At 38.7% G+C, this 17,319-nt stretch overlaps 1 non-coding gene across 1 annotated transcript; it reads right to left on the bottom strand.

The window, feature by feature from the left end:
* Positions 1–15,598: 15,598 nt before the first annotated feature.
* TRNAG-CCC (transfer RNA glycine (anticodon CCC)) lies at positions 15,599–15,670 on the bottom strand. Its single transcript has one exon. It is a non-coding gene; the product is annotated as a tRNA-Gly (tRNA).
* Between the last annotated feature and the right edge of the window lie 1,649 nt (positions 15,671–17,319).

Genomic DNA, 17,319 nt, shown 5'->3' with positions numbered 1-17,319 from the left:
ACACTGCGATAGTATTAAATGCCCTAGGCAACTGGGGTTACAGAGTCTCGCTCTTCAAAGCACAAATTGCTTCCACCACTGTCAATTACATGGGATTGCTTCTCACTCCCAAATCCAAAATAATTACAGCTCAGAGACTTCGAGCCTTGACACAGACTCCCAGGCCCCAAACCAAGAGGGAACTTCCTTCTCTATTAGATCTATTAAACTTCTTCTGAATATGGGTCCCAAATTTTGCCCTCCATGCAAAACCTCTCTACCAAGCTACTCGTGGAAACTTAGATAAACCTTTATTGGCTTCTACCTCTCTCCACAGCCCAATAGAGACTCTTATCAAACATTTACTACAGGCCCCTTCTCTTTACTTACCTGATTACACCAAGCCTTTTTTCCTTTTTGTACATTCTCGACAAGGACATGCTTTAGGGATTCTGTTCCAAAAAAAGAGGGGACATATGGGGGCCTCTAGCTTACTTATCTAAGCAACTTGATCTCATCATGCTCAGATGGCCACCTGTCTCCAGGCCTTAGCTGCAACTACCCTGTTAATACCTGAAGCCCAAAAACTAACCTGAAATGCTCCTCTAAATGTATGCTCACCTTATTCCTTCAAAGATTTACTCTCTCATCGGGCTTTCTTTTCTCTGTCCCCTGCTCAACTACAGAACTTCCACGCACACCTCCTAGACCCATGCCTTTCTTTTATGCCTTGTAAACCTCCTAAACCTGCTAGCTTACTCCCTACACCAGATCTAGAAGAAGAACACCTATCTCATGACTGTGTTCAGACCTTAGATATGACACTTAATCCCTTTGAACATTTAACCAGATCAGCCCCTTACTGACCCCAAAGTCCCATCCTGGTTCATAGATGGCAGTGCCCAGAAACAAGCCCCATTTGGGGCTGGGTACACTATAGTTCAGGGACAGCTCAACAAAGTTATCCCCCCTTGCCTCATCAAGTCACCCACACTCTCAGTTCACACATCCTCACAACAGACTGAACTGATAGCTCTTACACAAGCTTTGACCCTAGTCAAAGACCAAAAGATAAACATTTACACTGACTCCAAATATGTCTATAATATATTACATTCTAACATTATAATCTGGAGGGAGAGGGGGATTCCTGACTCAGAAGGGCATACCTATTCTCAATGTTTCTTTCATTTCTGAACTCCTCCATGTGGCTCAGCTCCCAAAAACAAGCTGCTGTAATACATTGCTGGGGACATCAGTGACATAGTCCTATCTCCTTTTATATAGCAGATCATGAAGCAAAGCAGCAGGCCACCTCTATTAGTCCTGTCTTTACTATAGCCCAAATTGACAAGCCTAACATCTGCACATTACTTTCATATTTACATTCCCTTTTCCACCCCTCTACAAAAGTACTTAAGGCTTTCCTTCAGAACTTTATTGAACTGACTAAGGATGATGCAACTTATTTAAATAATCTTACCCAAACTTGTACCAATTGTCATCAGACAAATCCTAATTCTAACATCCGCCCCCCTCCTTTCCCCACCCACCAAATTTACAGACATCTTCCCTCACAAGACTAGCAGGTAGATTTCACCCACATGCCACCCGCAAAAAGGGTTAAATTTCTCCTAGCCTTTGTAGATAAATTTTCTGGATGGATTGAAGCTTTTCTGACTACTAACAAATGACCCCCTACTGTGGCTTGCCTTATTCTTACTGAAATCCTCTCCAGGTTTGGAATGCCTTCCTTGCTTCAGTCTGACAATGGGCCCGAGTTCACATCCCAAATCACCCAAAATATTGCATGAGTCCTTCAAGTTCCTTGGAGGTTTCACATTCCTTATCATCCCTGGTCTTCTGGAAAGGTTGAGAGAGCCAACTGAGTCCTAAAAGAAACGCTGACCAAATTAATGATCGAACTTCATCAAGACTGGACTAAACTCTTCCCTTTAGCCCTCTTAAAAGTCCTGGCCTTACCAACAAACCCCTTAAGTATCAGTCCATTTGAGGCCATGTATGGGAGGCCAATAATACCTTTGGGTCTCCCCCCCTCCCAGGACGGTCCCAAACGGCCATCTCACCTTCCTTTTCCTTTACTTGTCCAGACACAAGATGCCATTTGGCAGCATATGGATGACTTACTTCCTCGACCACACCCCAATCTTTCATACCCATCCCTTAAAATAGGAGACAAAGTTTATATGACAACTCAGTTCCACTCAGATCTAACCCTAAAATGGCAAGGTCCCTACATGGTAAGTCTGCTGACCCCTACCGCTGCAAAATTAAAAGAAATCACCTCTTGAGTACACATCACTCAGTTAAAAAAGGTTATGCAGCCCAATGATGAAAATGCTTGCCAGACTAATACTTATCAAGTTTCTCACACAAGCCCTACAACTCTAAAGTTCTCACAGCTTCCACTGGCCCCAACTGGTGACAGATGAGCCTGTCGGTTTCACAGCTGCAATTATTCCTGGAACAACTTCTGGCAGAAATCTGGGTCTCAAGTCCTCAAAGATCCACGTTTGAATACGTTGAAGATTACATTCCACCCTGTGGCTACAGGGAACCTTTTATAACTTTTACCCCTTCGAAATCCAATTCTTTTCCATAGCAGTCTATCTTATTCTCACTTCCCCAAATGTTTAACATCTTCTTATCCTCCCTACTCAGAGAAGGCAATGGCAACCCACTCCAGTACTCTTGCCTGGAAAATCCCATGGACGGAGGAGCCTGGTGGGCTGCAGTCCACAGGGTCACTGGGAGTCGGACACGACTGAGCAACTTCACTTTCACTTTTCATTTTTATGCATTGGAGAAAGAGATGGCAACCGACTCCAGTGTTCTTGCCTGGAGAATCCCAGGGACGCGGGAGTCTGGTGGGCTGCCATCTATGGGGTTGCACAGAGTCGGACACGACTGAAGCGACTTAGCAGCAGCAGCAGCAGCATCCTCCCTTCCTCCTCTGACTCACGAACTCCTTCAAAATCCTAACCTCAACTATCTATTCCGGGCCCTTAATTTAACCCATAACCTTCTCAATGCTTCTAACAGACAATTGGTTAAAGACTGCTGGATATGTCTACCTGTGGATTCAGCCCTTCCCACATCCATCCTCTACTGGACCACAGGGATTCATCCAAGACCGAACCCAAGCCATTTCCTGAGGCCAAGTCAAGACTGCTCTTTTGCTTGAGACCCTGAAGGCTAGAATAGAAAATAAACACTATGGGCCTTAGACTTTCTTCCTCCCAGACCACAAACCCCTGACCATCATTTATCAGTAAGAAAAAGCCCTGAATATTAATAATTCTCACCTCTCTTTCTCTTTTTATATATATTCCTTAGGATCTGGAATGAAGGAAAGTTACACAGCTCAAGATAGCCTGGAGTTAAAACTCCCCTCCAGGTCCTCCTCACGATTCTATGCAAAACAAAGAACTTTCTCACCTGAAGAAAAAAAATGGACTTGAAGAAACAAATGGACTTTAAGGTTGATTATGCCTAGCTCCCAGCTGGTCCCAGCCTCTGGCTGATATCCAGAATTTCTTGCCCTAGCCATTTAAGAGATAACTAACCCGAAAAACCTTGGAGAAGAACAGGCCCCCTGAAGACAGTAGATTTCCACATATATGCCTATATATACTTACTCTTTTCTTGGGTTAGTGTAGCACTCACTAATCTGACTGCTGCCCCTTCTTGCCTCATTAAAGGTGATCTGTTCCTGTAAAGTGCTGGTTTCATTCTTTTTCTGAACCTCACCTTCTCTTTTACCCTACAGGGAGCACAGGTATGATCCCCAGTCAGGGAACTAAGATCCTGCATGCCATGCAGTGTAGTAAAAAAAAGATTGCTGTACTAATAAACAGATTGCCGGCAGAAATGTCAATAACCTCAGATGTGCAGATGACACCACCCTTACTGCAGAAAACAAAGAAGAACTAAAGAGCCTCTTGATGAAAGTGAAAGAAGAGAGTGAAAATGTTGGCTTAAAACTCAACATTCAGAAAACTAAGATCATGGCATCTGGTCCCATCACTTCATGGCAAATAGATGGGGAAACAATGGAAACAGTGACAGACTTTATTTTGGGGGGCTCCAAAATCACTACAGATGATGACTGCAGCCATGAAATTAAAAGACATTTGCTTTTTGGAAGAAAAGCTATGACCAACCTAGACAGCATATTAAAAAGCTGAGACATTACTTTGCTGACAAAGGTCCATCTATTCAAAGCTATAGTTTTGCCATTAGTCATGTATGAATGTGAGAGTTGGACTTAAAAGTAAGCTGAGCACCAAAGAATATATGCTTTTGAACTGTGGTGTAGGAGAAGACTCTTGAGAGTCCCTTGGACTGCAAGGAGATCCAACCAGTCCATCCTAAAGGAAATCAGTCCTGAATATTCATTGGAAGGACTGATGCTGAAGCTCCAATACTTTGGCCACTTGATGTGAAGAACTGACTCATTGGAAAACACCCTGATGCTGGGAAAGATTGAAGGCAGGAGGAGAAGGGGACAACAGAGGATGAGATGGCTGGATGGCATCACTGAGTCGATGGACATGAGTTTGAGCAAGCTCTGGGAATTTGTGATGGACAGGGAGGCCTGGTGTGCTACAATCCATGGGGTTTCAAACAGTTGGATATGACTGAGCAACTGAACTGAACCAAATAAACAGATACTGCTATATTCCCCTAGCACATGTCTCACTCATCTCTGCTGGATCCAAATGTCATATATTCTCCAAATCCAAATTTAGTAGCCATTAGACTAGACCATTCAGGTATGACCTAAATCAAACCCCTTATGATTATACAGTGGAAGTGAGAAATAGATTTAAGGGACTAGATCAGATAGACAGAGTGCCTGATGAACTATGGACGAAGGTTCATGACATTGTACAGGAGACAGGGATCAAGACCATCCCCAAGAAAACAAAATGCAAAAAAGCAAAATGGCTGTCTGGGGAGGCCTTACAAATATCTTTGAAAAGAAGAGAAGCAAAAAACAAAGGAGAAAAGGAAAGATATAAGCATCTGAATGCAGAGTTCCAAAGAATAGCAAGGAAATAAGAAAGCCTTCCTCAGCAATCAATGCAAAGAAATAGAGGAAAACAACAGAATGGGAAAGACTAGAGATCTCTTCAAGAAAATTAGAGATACCAAGGGAACATTTCATGCAAAGATGGGCTCGATAAAGGACAGAAATGGTATGGACCTAACAGAAGCAGAAGATATTAAGAAAAGGAGGCAAGAATACACAGAAGAACTGTACAAAAAAGAGCTTCATGACCCAGATAATCACGATGGTGTGATCACTCACCTAGAGCCAGACATCCTGGAATGTGAAGTCAAGTGGGCCTTAGGAAGCATCATTATGAACAAAGCTAGTGGAGGTGATGGAATTCCAGTTGATCTCTTTCAAATCCTGAAAGATGATGTTGTGAAAGTGCTGCACTCAATATGCCAACAAATGGGAAAACTCAGCAGTGGCCATGGGACTGGAAAAGGTCAGTTTTCATTCCAATCCCAAAGAAAGGCAATGCCAAAGAATGCTCAAACTACTGCACAATTGCACTCATCTCACAAGCTAGTAAAGTAATGCTCAAAATTCTCCAAGCCAGGATTCAGCAATATGTGAACCGTGAACTTCCAGATGTTCAAGCTGGTTTTAGAAAAGGCAAGGAAACCAGAGATCAAATTGACAACATCCACTGGATCATTAAAAAAGGAAAAGAGTTCCAGAAAAAAACATCTATTTCTGCTTTATTGACTATGCCAAAGCCTTTGACTGTGTGGATCACAATAAACTGTGGAATATTCTGAAAGAGATGGGAATACCAGACCACCTGACCTGCCTCTTGAGAAACCTGTATACAGGTCAGGAAGCAACAGTTAGAACTGTACATGGAACAGCAGAATGGTTCCAAATAGGAAAAGGAGTACGTCAAGGCTGTATATTGTCACCCCGCTTATTTAACTTATATGCAGAGTACATCATGAGAAACGCTGGTCTGGAAGAAGCACAAGCTGGAATCAAGGTTGCTGGGAGAAATATCAATAACCTCAGATATGCAGATGACACCACCCTTATGGCAGAAAGTGAAGAGGAACTCAAAAGCCTCTTGATGAAAGTGAAAGAGAAGAGTGAAAAAATTGGCTTAAAACTCAACATTCAGAAAATGAAGATCATGGCATCTGGTCCCATTGCTTCATGGGAAATAGATGGGTAAACAGTGGAAACAGCGTCAGACTTTATTTTTTGGGGCTCCAGAATCACTGCAGATGGCGACTGCAGCCATGAAATTAAAAGACGCTTACTCCTTGGAAGGAAAGTTATGACCAACCTAGATAGCATATTCAAAAGCAGAGACATTACTTTTCCAACAAAGGTCCATTTAGTCAAGGCTATGGTTTTTCCAACTGTCATGTATGGATGCGAGAGTTGGACTGTGAAGAAAGCTGAGCACTGAAGAATTGATGCTTTTGAACTGTGGTGTTGGAGAAGACTCTTGAGAGTCCCTTGGACTGCAAGGAGATCCAACCGTTCCATTCTAAAGGAGATCAGTCCTGGATGTTCATTGGAAGGACTGATGCTGAAGCTGAAACTCCAATACTTTGACCACCTCATGTGAAGAGTTGACTCATCAGAAAAGACCCTGATGCTGGGAGCGATTGGGGGCAGGAGGAGAAGGGGATGACAGAAGACGAGATGGCTGGATGGCATCACTGACTCAATGTACATGAATTTGGGTGAACTCCTGGAGTTGGTGATGGACAGGGAGGCCTGGCGTGCTGCGATTCATGGGGTCGCATAGAGTTGGACACAACTGAGCGACTGAACTGAACTGATCTGAGACTCTGTTTGAAGGACCACAATCAATCAGAATATCTGCATACTTCTGACAACTGTCGATGTCTCTATTTGAGACAAAGGTTCATTAAGCCATGGTTTATTCTAATTAGGCATGTGAAGTGAAGTGAAGTGAAAGTCAGTCAACTGTGTCTAACTCTTTGCGACCCCATGGACTTATACAGTCTATGGTATTCTTCAGGCCAGAATATTGGAGTGGGTAGCCTTTCTGTTTTCCAGGGAATCTTCCCAACCCAGGGATTGAACTCAGGTTTCCTGCACTGCGGGCAGATTCTTTACCAACTGAGCCACAAGGGAAGCCCCTAATTAGGCATGCCTAATTAGGTATGATCTAGCCTTAATAAACAAAGCATAAATGAGCCTGAGTAAACACAATATAATCTCCATGAAAATACCAATGGCTGTTTTGTTCAGCATTATATCCCCATTACTTAGCACAGTATCTGGAACACAGTAGATTACCAGTAAATATTTATTGGGTGATTTTGTGGAATACAGAAACATCATTTGTCTCCTGATTGATCATCAACATTGATTGGATCTGTATAGGTAAGGAGCCTACTAGAATCAATCAAATAAGAGAAGTACTTTTCACTTTTAGAAATTTGTACACAGACATTCTATACTACAGAGCAGAATCAATGAACTTTTTCTATCAAGAGCCAGAAAGTAAATATTTTAAGCTTTGTGGGTCATACAGTATCTGTCTCAACAACTTAACTCTGCCACTGTAGCACTGAAACAGCCATAGATAATTCATAACAAATGGGTGTAGATGTGTTCTAATAAAACTTTATTTATAAGAACAGAAGAGCATCTGCAGGTTGACCTGTGGGCAGTAGCTTGCTGATCCCTAGTAGAGAGGAATTCACATCATAACTGTAACTTTGCAATCTAATTTCCAGACCAGCAGTTCTCAATATTTTGGTCTCAGAACCTCCTTATACTCTTAAAAATTGAGTATTCCAAAAAGCGTTTTAGTTTATTTGGGTTATACCTATCAATATTTGCATATTAGAGAGTAAAATTGTAAAATTAAAGTAATATATTTATTTTTGTTCACTTAAACAACAATAATATACAGCATGCATAATTAGTATGTATTTTCTTGAAATGTGATTATATTTTCAGAACTTTAAGAAATGGCAGAATGGCACTATTTCACATTTTTTACTTTATAGAAGACAGCAGGATTCTCATATCTGACTTTGAATTCAATCAATTGTTTGGCTGAAGTATATGAAGAAAATACAACCTTACACAGATATTTAGGTAGAATGGGAAAGAGTGCAGATCCCTAGAAGAGAACTCAGGGACCTTCCCTCCTAGGCCTCCTCAGACCATAGTCTGAAAGCTGCTATTTCATAGGCAAATAAGTGTCTTTGAGTGTGATTGTATCTTGATTACAGTAATGCTTCTTATGAGAAGTCTATTTTTCCTACTTGCACCTGACCTCTCAACCCCCTTCCATCACTACAACACTAATATTGGCACATCTCACTTATTAATAATACTTCAAGAGTTTTTACCCAAAGTAAAATTGGCCTTCTGAGATGACCTGGTGGAAAGCAAAAAAGCATAAATCCATAAACAAGTCTCCAAACCAATAGCAGTCAAGGTTTTTGATTAACATACAGGGATAGAAAAAGAGCTAAACAGTTAGCTAGAGACCAGAAAAGCCTGGCATGGGGTGGTGGGGAAGAATGGGGAGAAAATCAGCATTTATTGCTAGCACTATGATTTGTTTTATAATGTGAGATCATAACAACCACAAGAGAGAGGTATTATTATCCCAATTTTTCAGAGAAGGGAATGATATTCAGAAAGGTTACCTGCCTTGACCAAAGTTATACAGTTCTTAAGGGCAGAACCTATTTTCATTCTTCTATATCACACTGGCCCAGATATTCAGTCAATGTTTGGAAAACAGATAAGCCATGTCTTAGAAGTTAGAAAGTTTAGAAACATTTGTAATTTCAGATGATTTGGGAGTGGTGGCAGAGAGGGGTCTTCTAATTGCTAAGTCACTGTCAACAAGACAAATGGGCGAATTATATCAAGATATAAGCACTCACAACATGGACCCTCACTTGTACAGTGAGGACATTGGTTCAGCTGATTACTCATATTTTCTTCCCATTTTAATATTATATAAGTTGGTAAATCATAAATCTGATGTATACATAACTCCTTATATAGGCCCCACTAAAGTAAGAGCCAATATCTGGGCCTGACTCTACAGCTATAAACTATGATATGGATACAGTGGTTTAGAAAACGAGAGATAAGAACTATCATTTACTGAGTGCCTAGGATATGCCAGGCACTATGCTAGGTACTGCTTTCTGCTGTTGACTTACTAGGGAAGAAGAAATGTAGCTATCCACCCACCACTAATCCAGTTGCTTGTCAGCAAGAGTTTACTTAACACGTAGGTTCACAGAATTTTGAATAGGTGCTAAGGAGGTTGAAGAGTAGAAACATAAAAAATGAAAGTGTCAGTGATGACTCCCTACCTGTTTTTATGCTAATTATGAATACCATTTGTACTTGATGAAGAAACTTTTTCAATGTCCATTTGAGATGGACTAGAAAGGCACTATTTTATTGGCAGAAATAATACAATAGGTGAAAAATTAATTAATTCAGACATGAGCTAGAAAGAAGAAAATGAAAAAAGTATCAATAAATAGGGACAAGAAAAGGTTAAATTCACCAATGCTCTGAGGAAGAGGTGGAGACACCTCCCTGAGAACCAGATAGAGAACACGCCCACTCAGAGTACTGAAAGCCACCCTGCATTTGTCATTCAGAGTAAATATAGGACTTGTACCTATATAATCAATATGAATTAGCGTATTTCCCCAGTGTTCGGAAAGAGAAAGAGTACAACAGAATTAAGATGAAACTTCTCCATAGGTCAAACAAGGAGGGAAAGTAACAGAAATTAGAAAAGTTATATTCTAGCTTTGGCTCTGCCCCTAGAAGTTCTATAAACTTAGAAAAATCACATCCCCCTTTTGAGGGCTCACTTTCCTCATCAATAAAATGATTTCACACATAATTTTCTATGTATAATTGTGTGATAGCTTCTAAAAGGAGGTTAGATTCCACAAAACATGCCACATACATATAATGTGTGCCTATTCTATTTTACTGAATCTAAGAAAACATTGATTCTAAGATATGCTATCATTCTACATGGCACTAAGAAAGAAAGGAAACTGTCAATAGTAATTATAAGATACCATCAATTGTAAGTTCCATCTTGATGTTAGAGCTTCTCAGATGTGAAAAATATACATTTCAAAATCAATGAACTATGGCAATTCATGCCAAAAAAATTCTTGATTCGGTAGTGAACTAACTTCCTATCCGTAATCGTCAGATGATATGCTATTGCTGAAAACTCTATTGAAGTTAAAAAAAAAAAAAGAGAGAGAGAGAGAGAGAACTTAGCAGCAACAGTTTTTGTTCACCACACTGTACCTTAAACAGAGGCTCCTAAAACTGTGAGTTGGCATAGAGGGCACACTGGTAAGGAAAGGGAGGAAAGAAGAAATAAACATGGCACTGCCCTGGGCCATTTGTAAGGCTAATATTTTCTATTCCTAAATATAACGCTGAGAAGTCTTTGTTATTGTAACACTATTGGATATTTTTGGAAAAGAATGGGATTTCAATTCAGAAAGAGCTGGATTCAAATACAGGCTCTACCATTTGCAGTGTGATCTTGGATAAACCACTTAACTTTTTGAATCCCAGTTGCTTCATTTGTAAAAAAGAGGAAAACTAATACTTACCATGAAGACTAATTGTAAGGATTAAAGACAATATGTGTAAAGCATCTGGCCCTTTAGTATTCAACAAATACTGGCTATTTCTATTACAGATGAGATACAGGCAATATGGGATCAAATGACTATGAATCTAAGATCACATTCTAATGAATGGGCAGATCATGACCTAAACTGTGTCTGTCAGGCTTTCCCCAGGCCATGCTATAAAAGCTAGGAGATTCCAGCATGCCTGGGCCTTGATGTGGCATAACATAACATAACAGGCGTAACATAATGCCTGCTATGGAGTGGTTCACAATGGAAATATGGACATAAAAGGAATGTGTGAAACAGAGAGAACAATAATTCAGTGATCTGAGCAGCTCAATCCTCCCAACGTTTGAGTTTTCTTAGCAGAAGAAAATTTTAAGCCCAGCACAGAAAGAAATAACAATCTGGATTTGAAGAGAAGATAAGGAAGTGTTTCAAGCAAAAGCATAGAGTCAAGAATTAGGCAAACTCTTCTGATCCCCAGCTAGGATGGAGCGTTTCCAACCATTTTCAGTCATGTCAAGTATCTCTTGAGGCTCTTGCTTGACTGATCACAGTCCTCCAAAAGTAACATGCTATTGTGTAAAAAAGCACTGAATGATTGTAGTACCAATTCTTCCCTTCATTAGTTACAAAAACCTGTTGAAGTTCTCTGAGTCCCAGTCTCTTTACCAGTAAATATGAATACTCACAACTCCTCCTCCTATTTCATGCTATTAACATAAGCATCAAATGAGACAAATTATGAAGTACTATATAAACATCAGAAATTATTATTAGGATGGCTTTAAAAAATAGGATTATCTGTTCACATCAAATCTTCCATAAAAAGGAAACCTACAAAACTTTAGGAAAGGTATTCCAAAACCCAGGAATTTGAAGGAAAAAAATTGCCTCTTCAAAATATATTGCCTCTTTCAGGAGGGACTTCAAATGCTACTTTTGTGAAATGGACTGACCAACTGAGAAGAGTCTATTCCAGGATGTACCAAAGAATTCATGGTCCCACTTAAAGTACTATATTCTGTCCTTAACAACAAAAAATCCCAATAGTTGTCTTACAGGGAACATCTCAGTTTTACTACCTTGAGAGAATCTTACTTGGTACAAGTTTTAAAACACTGATGAATTGTGTCTGAAGCCTCTCTGATTCATGTTCATCTGGTCAACATGCTTTTTCTCTAGTTCTACTCCCAAACTTAAGCTTAAGATCTGAGTAGTGCTTAAAGGTAAACACACTGTGGATATTTGAAATAACTGAAGATGAAATGTCAACACATGCTATATATGATAAAATCTAGAAAACAATAGAAAGAGAAAAGGAGCTTCAGGAAGGAAGGACTGGTAAGAAGGAAGAAAGAAGACAAAGTATCAAAGCAATGAAAGATTTAAATTTACCTATTATAAAATAAAGATCACAATGGATTAAAATTCAAAATAAGATGGTGTCAAAACTATGAATAAATAATTATTAGATGAAAGTACTTACTGTGTTCTAAGCAGTAGGCGAAACACTGTATGCACACTAAACCATACAACCTGCATTAACAGTCTATGAGTTGGGCTCAATTGAATGATGAAGCATGAAAAGATTATGTAACTTGCTCAAGGCCACAATTAGTAAATGGTAGAGTTGGATTTTTAAATCACATCTGTCAAATGCACAAGAAATAAACAAGGATAAATAATATAAATAGGAACAATAATAAGGTGATTTATTAGATACTGAACATTGTGCCTTATACAATAACAGAGCAACTTCCTTCTGATGGATTAGGCTATGATAATTTCCCCAAAGCACAAAATATACAGATCACATTCATTAACCTCAATGCAATAAAAGTAGAAATAAACAAAAATTAAAGAAAATTGAATTATGAAAATAAGAAATGCACTTCTAAATAACTTATTGTTCAAAGAAGAATAATAAAAGATACTATAATTATGCCAATGATTTAGAAAACTAATTATCAGTGATTTAGAAATCCAGTGACTTAGAAAACAACAATATATCAAAAGTATGGAATATTCCAATAGCTGTACTCAAACAATTCATTGCTATAAACACTCTTCTTAATAAATATAAAGCATGAAAACATACATTACTTCAAATCTAACTAAAAAACTTGCAAAGGAAAAAACAGGTCCAAGAAAAACAGAAATGAAGAATTAGTAAAGATTAAATCTGAAACTTATGATTTAGAGAACAGAAGAAGTAATAAGTAGTACAAGAGGTAGTTCTATTCCAAGAAAATATATAAACCTTTGGGTAATTTAGTCAAGTGTAATATAGAGAAGTAACAAATATATGAAGAAATGGAAAAAGGTAATATAAACATAGCTATGGACGCAATTCAAAATTAAAAGATAATCTAGAAAAAATGATAATAAATGCACAAGGAGAAATATTTAACATTTTACTGAAAGCATAAAAACATTTTAATAAATAAATGCATAAATAAATTTAAACACATATCTTAAATCTTGTTTAGGGATAGGAAAAGTAAATCCTAAAATTAATCTATCAGTCAGTCAGTCAGTTCAGTCACTCAGTCGTGTAATCTATACTTTTAACATAATCTCAATAAAAATTCTGAAGGATATATTTGGAACCAGCTAAGCTGATTCTCAGCATCAAACAAAAAAATAAGCACATGAAGATATCCAGGACAATATCCAAGCTGATACCCACAAGGGTGATGGCTAGCCTTACCGGATACATTCAAAAGTATTATAAAGCTCAAGTAGTTAAAATGTTTTTACACCACGAATGAAGATACAGATACAGTAATGAAACCCAAAAGAGAGTTCAAAAATAAATGCTAATGACTTGAGAATTTATCATAGGATATAATATTTAAAATCAGTGTGTAAATGGTAGAATGTAAAATTATTTTGGAAAAACTGACTAGCGCTTTGGGGGAAAATACAGCTCTATTTTTAACAAAAGAACCTGATCCTTTTTGCCTGCTAGTCTCCAGCACCACAGCTGGTGTCTATGAATTCTTCCACTCCATAGCAATGGGCTATCACAAGCCACCAAAAATGCACTGTAAATTATAAATTTTGTGGGATGGTCAAAGAACGGCCATAAAGAATCATGCCTAAGGAGCTACCCTGATTTAACTTGGATAGTAGGGGTTGTGACTAAGTGGTTATATCAGTAAGGATTCTTCTGAGAGAACCTACATATATTATATGCCCTCTTCAAGCTGAAGACCCAGGAAAGCCAGAAGTGTAGTTCAACTGGAGTTCAAAGGCCAGAGACCTGGAGCTCTAATGTCACAGGGCAGGATTATAGATGAACTTAGCAGCAGCAGCAGCAGCAGGCAAAGAGCAAATTCCCTCTTCCTCCATAACTATTCTGGCCCTCAACTGATTGAAATGATGCCTACCAACTTTGGAGAGGGCAATCTTCTTTACTTCAGTCTAGGAATCCAAATACTAATCTCTTCTGCAAACACCCTCAGAGGCACATCCAGAAATAATGACTTTCCAGCTGTCTGGGCATCCCTTAGCCTAGTCAAGTTGACATATAAAATTAACTATCTCAAAGGCGGACTAGGGCTTTCTTCTATAATCTGTTTATGTCCCTTGTAGCACTTAAGCCAGTAGTGGGCACATAATAGAGCATTCATAGTTTAACTGCATCTAAATTGAGGTTTACTTTCATCATTCGACTGAATGTGAAAATGAAGAAAATTGCATTTATAACCAAAACTAGTTAGGAAAACTTGATAAAAACAGCAAGTGGCTATTTGAATTCTCTATTTGTTGAATCACCAAAAAAACAAACAAACAAACATATTTATAAGGACAAACTTCTTTTCAGCAGAGAAATATGGAAATAGAGTTTACATATTTAAGTGGTATCAGGAAGAATTGGATTAGAGGGAAGGGGGGATGATTTGGGAGAATGGCATTGAAACATGTATAATATCATATAAGAAATGAATAGCCAGTCCAGGTTTGATGCAGGATACAGGATGCCTGGGGCTGGTGCACTGGAATGACCCAGAGGGATGGTATGGGGAGGGAGGTGGGAGGGGGGTTCAGGATTGGGAACACGTGTACACCCGTGGCAGATTCATGTTGATGTATGGCAAAACCAATACAATATTGTAAAGTAATTAGCCTCTAATTAAAATAAATAAACTTAAATTAAAAAAAACACAATAAAAATAAAAACTGAACTTAGCATAAAAAAAAGAGAGAGAGAATCATTTAGCTTCCTTCAAACTTTGTTTTTATTTCATTTTCACCAAACAGCTTTGGACTACATATAAGCACTCATAGGGAGAAAATATGCTGGAGAAAAATGCTGGCTTCGAGCATTTCAGGAACTGTGATAGTTATTTATCACTGTGAAATAATAATACTACAAATGATTATTAATTTAGTCAGCCAGATGACAGATGCTTACTTAACTCACAATATAGTTAATCATGTTTCAGGTTGTAGGAAGTAGGGAATCATGTGACATTTGATAGGAAAATGGTAATAAGCTGAAAGAACAAATGATCTCTTCCAATCCTCTTAAAGTGAAAAGTTAAAGTGAAGTCACTCAGTCATGTCCGACTCTTTGTGACCCCATGGACTGTAGCCTACCAGGCTTCCTCTGTCCATGGGATTCTCCAGGCAAGAATACTGGAGTGGGTTACCATTTCCCTTCAGATTGTAGGAAGTAGGGAATCATGTGACATTTGATAGGAAAATGGTGATAAACTGAAAGAACAAATAATCTCTTCCAATCCTCTTAAAGTGAAAAGTTAAAAGTGAAATCACTCAGTCATGTCTGACTCTTTGTGACCCCCTGGACTGTAGCCTACTAGGCTTCCTCTGTCCATGGGATTCTCCAGGCAAGAATACTGGGATGGGTTACCATTTCTTTCTCCAAGGGATCTTCCCAAGCCAGGGATCGAACCCAGGTCTCCCGCATGGGAGGCAGACGCTTTAACCTCTGAGCCACCAGGGAAACCCAGCCCTCTTACGGCATTTCCTAATATTTATCCTTTTAGACACCCTGCCTTACTGTGTCACACCCATGTTCTCTCTCCAGCACCGAACCAAATCCAGCTACTTCCCTCTACTCTAATAAAACAGAGCAGCTAGTCTTAGGCAGTTAATCAGGAACAATGTATATTATTTAACAGATTCACATGAAGTGTGAATCATTCCCCCAGAAGTATCTTCCTTTTCAAAACGTATGTCCTACATCCCTAATTTAGACAGTATGACAAATTAAAGTGCAAGTAGCAATGCATTAGGAAGAAAGAGACAGAATCTAGGGCAGGAAACCAACCACAGGTAGGCTGGGCTTCCCTGACAATTAGCCCTCGTGCCTGTTCTCCTAAACTGTCCTGCTCTTCACAGCTCAACCTGAACAACTCCTAAAAGTTCTAGGATTCTTTGCAATGTATCTTGATGAATAAATGACATCAAGACTCCATCCGTGGTGTAGAAAGTCAAGACACAGAATCCTGTTCTTTACATGTGTGTTTTGTAAGCTGGTTATTTCAAAGTCTGGGTTCACATGCATTTGTGCTAAGAGCTGCTGCCCTAGTATTAGGAATGGTCTTTCTTACTTACAAATTTTGTGAGCATCTTCTTTGGCCCAATGAGTATTTTGATTTCCTACTGATGAGGTTTCATTTATACATTGTATAAAAGAAATACGCTACTAAAACTAAAGCAAACAAATAATCAGTAAGAATAGTATATCTGTATTGAAAACAAACTTGTGGTTACCAAAGGGGAAACACAGTGTGGGGAAGGTGGGGGGATAAATCAGGAGCTTGGAATAAACATACACATACTACTATGTATAAGATAGATAACCAACAAGGAAGTCTATTCAATATTCTGTTATAACTCATATGAGAAAAGAATCTAAAAAAGAATGAATATATGCATATGTTAATATATAACTGAATCACTACGCTGTACACCTGAAACTAATACAACAATGTAAATCAACTACACGCCAATAAAATTTTTTTAAAAACTGAAGAAAAAATCAGTACATCCGCAATGCAGGAAAGCTAGCTGAACCAATTCCTTTCTTATTGCCTGCATGAAAATGGGGGTGGAAAAAATCAGAGAGCTATGATATTTTGGTATCAATAGCAGTTTATTTCTTTGGAAACTGGGAAGCAGGGGTCAAGGAAGGATAAAGCCACACTTCCATTCTCTCGGGTAACTTGTGTTTTATTGATACCACTGTCCCCAGATTTCTGATATCCTAGCCTCTTCACTATTGCTATTTCTCACAACACACTTCCAATCCTCAGTGACTGCTAAGCAAAAGAGGGGGTGATCTGGACCATACAGACAGCACATCATCAATTAAAAGTCATCTGAAACTGGAAAATATTTGGTTGCCAAATCTCTGAGAAGCACATCCTATTAGGACTTTAATAATTCATTTATTGAATAAATCCTATTTTAACTTCCCTAAAAGGTAGTTTTAGCTTGTCTTCAAAAGCCAGTATACTTCTGAACATGTAACTTCATTTGTATTTCTATTTAACTGAGTCCAATTAAGCTTTTTTTTTTTCCTCCAGTCAGTTCCTACAACAATCAAATATAGCTTGAAAAAATCCACTTTGAAGAACTACTTTTTAA

This window comes from Bos mutus, chromosome X (genome assembly GCF_027580195.1).
Source record: "Bos mutus isolate GX-2022 chromosome X, NWIPB_WYAK_1.1, whole genome shotgun sequence".
NCBI lineage: Eukaryota > Metazoa > Chordata > Mammalia > Artiodactyla > Bovidae > Bos > Bos mutus.
This window is presented reverse-complemented; position numbering and strand designations above follow the sequence as displayed.